Source organism: Amphiura filiformis, chromosome 10 (assembly GCF_039555335.1).
Source record: "Amphiura filiformis chromosome 10, Afil_fr2py, whole genome shotgun sequence".
Classification (NCBI taxonomy): domain Eukaryota; kingdom Metazoa; phylum Echinodermata; class Ophiuroidea; order Amphilepidida; family Amphiuridae; genus Amphiura; species Amphiura filiformis.
The window spans coordinates 16056340-16062339 of record NC_092637.1 but is presented as its reverse complement, the minus strand read 5'-3'; the positions used below and the strand labels follow the sequence as shown (position 1 = coordinate 16062339).

Sequence of the window (6000 nt, the reverse complement as noted above, 5' to 3'; positions counted from 1 at the left end):
AATAATACCAATAATAAGTGTAAACTTTTACACCAAATGACTTTATTGTGCCTTTCATTAATTTTTAAAATAATTCTCCAACTTCTGAGGGAGCACATCCCCTCAGGCACCCTTCTTCGTCAAAAAAGAAAAGGCTAACTTGCAAGTATCCATATAGGCCTAATTGAGCAGGTTCATACCCATAAATACCCCAGGTTCATACCCAGAAGTCAGGTCCGCAGGAAATTTGTTATGAATTATTGGGCTATCTTTCATAGATATATGCCTATAGGCCTATTATAGCACATCCCCTTCAAGTACCCCTTGCGTCAAAACAGAAAAGGCTAAACATAGGCTGAATTGGAGGAATTATTGAGCACGAGTGTTCATATAAAACTAAAATTCGCGGCTCAGTTTGAAATCTGTAAAAAATAGGCCTATATGCTCCGAAAATAACCAATAAACATGTTGTACCAAATGGCTCCATTGGGTCTTTCACATTGAAAAAAATGACTAATTCGGAGGGGGGGGGGCACATCGCCCCTCAGACACCCTTAGCGGCGCTCCCGCGCCGATGTTCAACCTGTTGAAATTTTGTGTAGTTCAGCCCCCGGCGGTCCCGGATTCTATAGAAACGCTCTGTAAGTAATAACGATGATAATAATTTTAAGAAATAAAAATGTTTTAATGAAATAGTGACAAAAAATGTTTCTAATTTCTTGTTGGTATTGGTTGAAATTGTTTCCATGAGTCGGGGCCTGAACAATTAATTTACTACTCCCCATATAATGTTGCAGTTCAAGTATAACACTCTATTAATTTAAAAGTTTGGTGCATTCATCACCACGTGTTAGGTTTTGATGTGCACGGAGAATTGAAAGTCTGCAAAATTTCGTCGAGGGAGCAAAGTTATTCTGCAGCATTTAAGCTCAAAGTTATGAAAAAGACCCGGAAAAAGAGCAACAAAAATTATTTTAGCATTCCCCGATTTCTCACGTTCACTAGAAAGAGTGTACCCGAGCCCGCGATTTAATTCATAAATTGGATAGTAAAATTAGCAGGCACTCAACTTGGGCTAGCTACAATCCTGATCATGTTGATTAGGCCAACTCGCAAAATTATTCATGCTGCGCCGGTTCACGTTCACCAACATTTACTAATATCGTTTGCGGCTGGGTTTTGAGACTAGGGAGTATGTGATTTATAAGACGTCTCTGAATTATGATACTGTCAGGTGCCTCGGCACCGAAGAGTCTTTGATATCAAAGACGTCTTTGAATTAGCAGTGCCCCGAACTGAAATCGGACTATTGTAGTTAAGAAGCAAGTGCATCAGATTCAAATAACAAAAGAATGTAAGAATGAAGCCTTGACCAAGCTAAATTTCCTTTAGGTTGACTAGATAGAGTACTAGTAACCTATTGTAGGTTGAGGCGGCCAAAAAGATCGATTTTCATTGTCTGCATCAAAATATTATTGAACTAGAGCGATAACCGCACCATAGCTGAACCATGTGGCTTCCGCAGTGTAGGCCTATTGTGGTAAGCCTATACCTCTGTCACCCGGAGTCTGTAATGGACATAATCTCGAAATGCTACGAAGGTATGGCCGGCCGAGTGGTGTCACGAAAGAGGAAAAGTAAAGAATATAAAATAGACTAGAGCAAGGGCACAAGGTAAGTCAGTCAGATGACTATTTTAATAAGACTGTTTCATTAATTGCCGTTTTAATATACCTTGATGGTAGAAAGCTGGCATTTTGAAAACTTGAATTGTGACCTCTGTATGACCCCCTTAATGACCTTAAATGAATTTTAAAATATTTAAAACATACATAGGCCTACATACATACATACATAGGCCTACATACATACATTTGAGGCATTTATATAGCGCTACATACATAAAGAGCGCAGCGCATATGACAAAAATGACAAAATAACATGGCAAAAGATGAAACCAGATTAATTAAATACAAAGAACATACAAATTATGACCACTATGGAACAAACTATTCATAAGCAGCAAATAAGTAAGTTTTTAGACCCTTTTTGAAACCAGACAATGTTGAGAATGTCATAAGGATCATTGCATTTGAATTTCAGCTCAATTGAAGCATTTTGAAAACTTTAACCCCTTTATTGCCCCTTAGTGACCTTCAATGAATTAAAAAATATTTTCAATATGTTGAGAATGTCATAAGGATCACTGCGTTTAAATTTCAGCTCAATCGGAGCATTTTGGAAAACTTGACCGTTGACCCCTTTATGACCCCTTAATGACCTTAAATGAATCTTAAAATGTTTTTAAAATGTTTAGAATGTCTTAAGGATCATTGCATATAAATTTCAGCTCAATTGGAGCATTTTGAAAAACTTGACCTTTGACCCCTTTATGACCCCTTAATGACCTTAAATGAATTTTAAAATATTTTTTTAATGTTTAGAATGTCATAAGGATCATTGCATTTAAATTTCAGCTCAATTGGAGCATTTTAAAAACTTGACCTTTGACCCCTTTATGACCCCTTAATGACCTTAAATAAATTTTAAAATGTTATAAACCATGTTTAGAATGTCATAAGGATCATTGCATTTAAATTTAAGCTCAATCGGAGCTTTTTCGGTTAAAATGACCTTTTTTGACCCCTGTGACCCCTGGATGACCTCTGACGTTTGGAAATATTTTTATTATATTCTTTATGTTTTCCTCTTTCATATGACACCACCCACGGGGTCATACCTTCGTGGCATTTAGAGATATGTCCATTTCAGACCAAAAGGTTGCCGAGTAAGGAAGGAAGTAAGGAAGTAAGGAAGGAAGTAACATAGACTACTATAGGCTGAGACCATTTCATTGTTCAGCAAAAATAACACCGTGATCTTTTGCAGAAGTTCAGCCTACAAATCATATACTTTGAAACCTTGCTTGATTTATTGTTGTTAATGAGTTATGTACGGTAGCCTATGTCTTACAAAGGTGATGTGGTTTCAGCCATTTTTACAACATAACTCAAGAACCACAGGACCTACAAAAGTATATCTGTTGTGATGTGCCCTCAGTAATTTAATTTAACTAGGTGGTATTGGATGCATTTTCTAGAAATTAGAAAATGCTTTGGGCATGTTTTAAACAGATTAATTGAGTAAGGTAAAGTACACTGATCAATATGCCTTTTGTTTGGAGCAAATCGGACATACGGTTTCCAAAATACATCAATTTAGGTTTTCTTTGTATCCTATTGTTTTTGTCAATAATCAATACAGTTAATGAGCTAAAAGGACTAGAAAGGCTCATTAATATGTAATTTTGCCAATATTTTGCTAAAAATCAATGCATAAATGTTCAGGGTTTTGCATATTTTGAAACTTGGTAGTTTTTATGCTAATGATTATATAGTGAAGCCGCCTCTAATTTGCATATTTGCATAATTAATGAGCTCATTTGCATAAATGCTAATTAATTATGCAAATATGCAAATTAGGGGGCGGCTTCACTATATAATACATTAGAACATATTAGAAACACTTTGACCAAGTTTCAGGGCAAAATTATGCAAAATAAAAGTACCCTGAACATTTATGCATGGATTTTTAGCAAAATATTGGCAAAAGTTATATGTAAATGAGCTTCTCCAGTCATTTTAGCTCATTAACTTGATTGATTATTGATAAAAACAATAAGATACAAAGAAAATATAAATTAATATATTTTGAAAACCGTATGTCCAATTGACTGCAAACAAAAGGCATATTGATCAGTGTACTTTGTTCTACTCAATTAATCTGTTAAAAACATGTTTAGAGCACTTTTATAATGCCTCCATAACCACCTTAACTTTGTTTACAAGCTGAAAGTATGTCATGAGAAGTGTGAGACAAGGGAAAACACCTTGGAAGCAATCATGCAATAGTTTGTGTGTTATGGCATGTTCTGGGGGAATTCCTTTCATTCATCAGGTGATCAAAACAAACTGAATCAGAGTTTAATGTCATAGGGGATTTTCCATGTTACTCAATATTCTGTGCATAGTTGCACCATAGAGAAAAACCCCCAGGAAGTGATGTAATGAGAAAGGTTAATGTGTATAGTTAATCTTGGGAAATCCCAAGCTTGCATCATCTGTGAAGAAGTGAATGAAGTAATGGTTTATTAATAGATGATGGTTTTTTTGCACGAGTACTGGTATAAAAGCTGGAGGCTTTTGTTTGGACTTCACAGAGTGTCATGGGAGATTGTAAACCTTCACATGTGTGTGTTGGTCTTTTGTGCTTCAAAAAAGAAGTACATTTTAACCAGTTTACATAGCCAATAATTGAGCTATTTTAATACAGCAACGAAGGATATTTATGAGTACGCAAATGTGCTCTTCCTCATCGAAGGATTAAAGTTCTTCTGTCGAATTGCTGGAATTTGCTGGTATTTTGAAAACAACACCTCTGTCAAATACAGCGGAGCAGAAAGAAGCCTGTTCCCTGGAGAAAGAGCGATTGGTGAACGAAACACCATTTTTGGAGAAAGCAGCGCAAGGAGATTATATTTTGGAGAAAGTAGCGTAAGAAGATAAATGATTGGAGAAAGCAGCATCATTTTCGTGTGAGGATTTCATACGCAAGGATATTTATAAATGCAAGTGTACACTGGACTTTGATGATTTTCGCAGGACAAGTGAATAAGGATATTATAACGCCGGTCGTGCGGGGCTCACAACTGGGTTACGGGAATTAATTGCAAAGTACAATTAATCAGACAAAAATACACGCAAGTATTTTACGTTAAAACCCAAAGCTCCTTTTAATGTTGTAACTCTTAAGTTTCGGCACGCAGGCCTATGCAGTACGTTTTCTCTAAGTATTACTGATATTCACCTGAATATCATGAATCGGTAAGGCTATCGAGAGCTACTCTCTCGGTTAAGACCAACGGCAGGGGGATGACACTCTATTCACGTGGTTTCTTTTCCAACGCTAAAAGATTACGAATTTTGGTGGTTTGTAAATGAAAAGTGTCCGCACTATCGATTGATTACGTAACTGTTATGAATAATTTATTAGTTTTTCAATGCAATCGCCTCGACCCATTAATACATAATCTGTATTTATCAAAGTACTTGGAATAGCAATCTGGTGAGTTCACTGAACTACGCCCAAATACTGATGGAGTTTTAATGGCGCTAATCCTCTCCATACACAGATGAACAAATACAATAGGAGAAGGTCAACACATATGACCTCCTATATGACATGTTATATGAGATGTACAACAACCTGAATATCATAAAGATCAGTGTTCGTTTGTGCATATGAACTGCATATTTACAATACTAAATATTACTCGTTATATATTATGTCAAATATTGGTATTATGACAACACGGTATATACATTGTATATAAAACGACTAATAGATCCTACTATCATGGCGTCAGGTCATTGGTTCATCATATCCCGTATGTTTTTAAAATTCATTCATATTTGAGACAAATTTCTGTGCCCATTTTATAGGCGTACAGGTGGATCCGTTTTTTTTTGTCATTTTCATTTCTTTTTGATGTAAGAATTAAGGTTTTCCACTGCACGGAGGCCACTATGTGATACTAATTTAATGCTATTTGTAAATGAATGCGGATTCCCGGTTGTTGTTTTTCCACAGTGTGACAACTGTCCACCCATCCAGACAACATCATCACATAATAAAACGTCTGTATTTTTACGATGAGTAAATATTAAACTGAACTTTGCCTTGGAACATTGTGTAAGACGGTGTAAGATTTTGTGGGCGCCCTCAACATTATTATCCTCTTTGTATCCGTAAATGACATGGCATAGACTGTGTGAATTCTATGAAGACTAGGGGCCTACTTATACATGGGGTCATATCCATGGACACAAGTAACGATAATTGACAACACGATACGCGACTGTATTTAGGGAGGCTAACCACTAATAATTAATAATGCCGGGTAGGGCCTACTCCTGGGCGACTCGTGTGGGCAAGGACGCTTAGGACGGTGACCAAATGAGT

General features: G+C 36.3%; 1 protein-coding gene across 1 annotated transcript in view; it reads left to right on the top strand.

Annotated features, from left to right (window-relative positions):
• The first annotated feature begins 1563 nt into the window (after positions 1 to 1563).
• Positions 1564 to 6000, top strand: part of LOC140162556 (solute carrier organic anion transporter family member 5A1-like) — a 42887-nt gene continuing 38450 nt past the window's right edge. The window contains exon 1 of the mRNA XM_072185812.1: positions 1564 to 1653. The gene's annotated coding sequence lies outside the window, so the exon portion shown is untranslated. The remainder of the gene's footprint in view (positions 1654 to 6000) is intronic.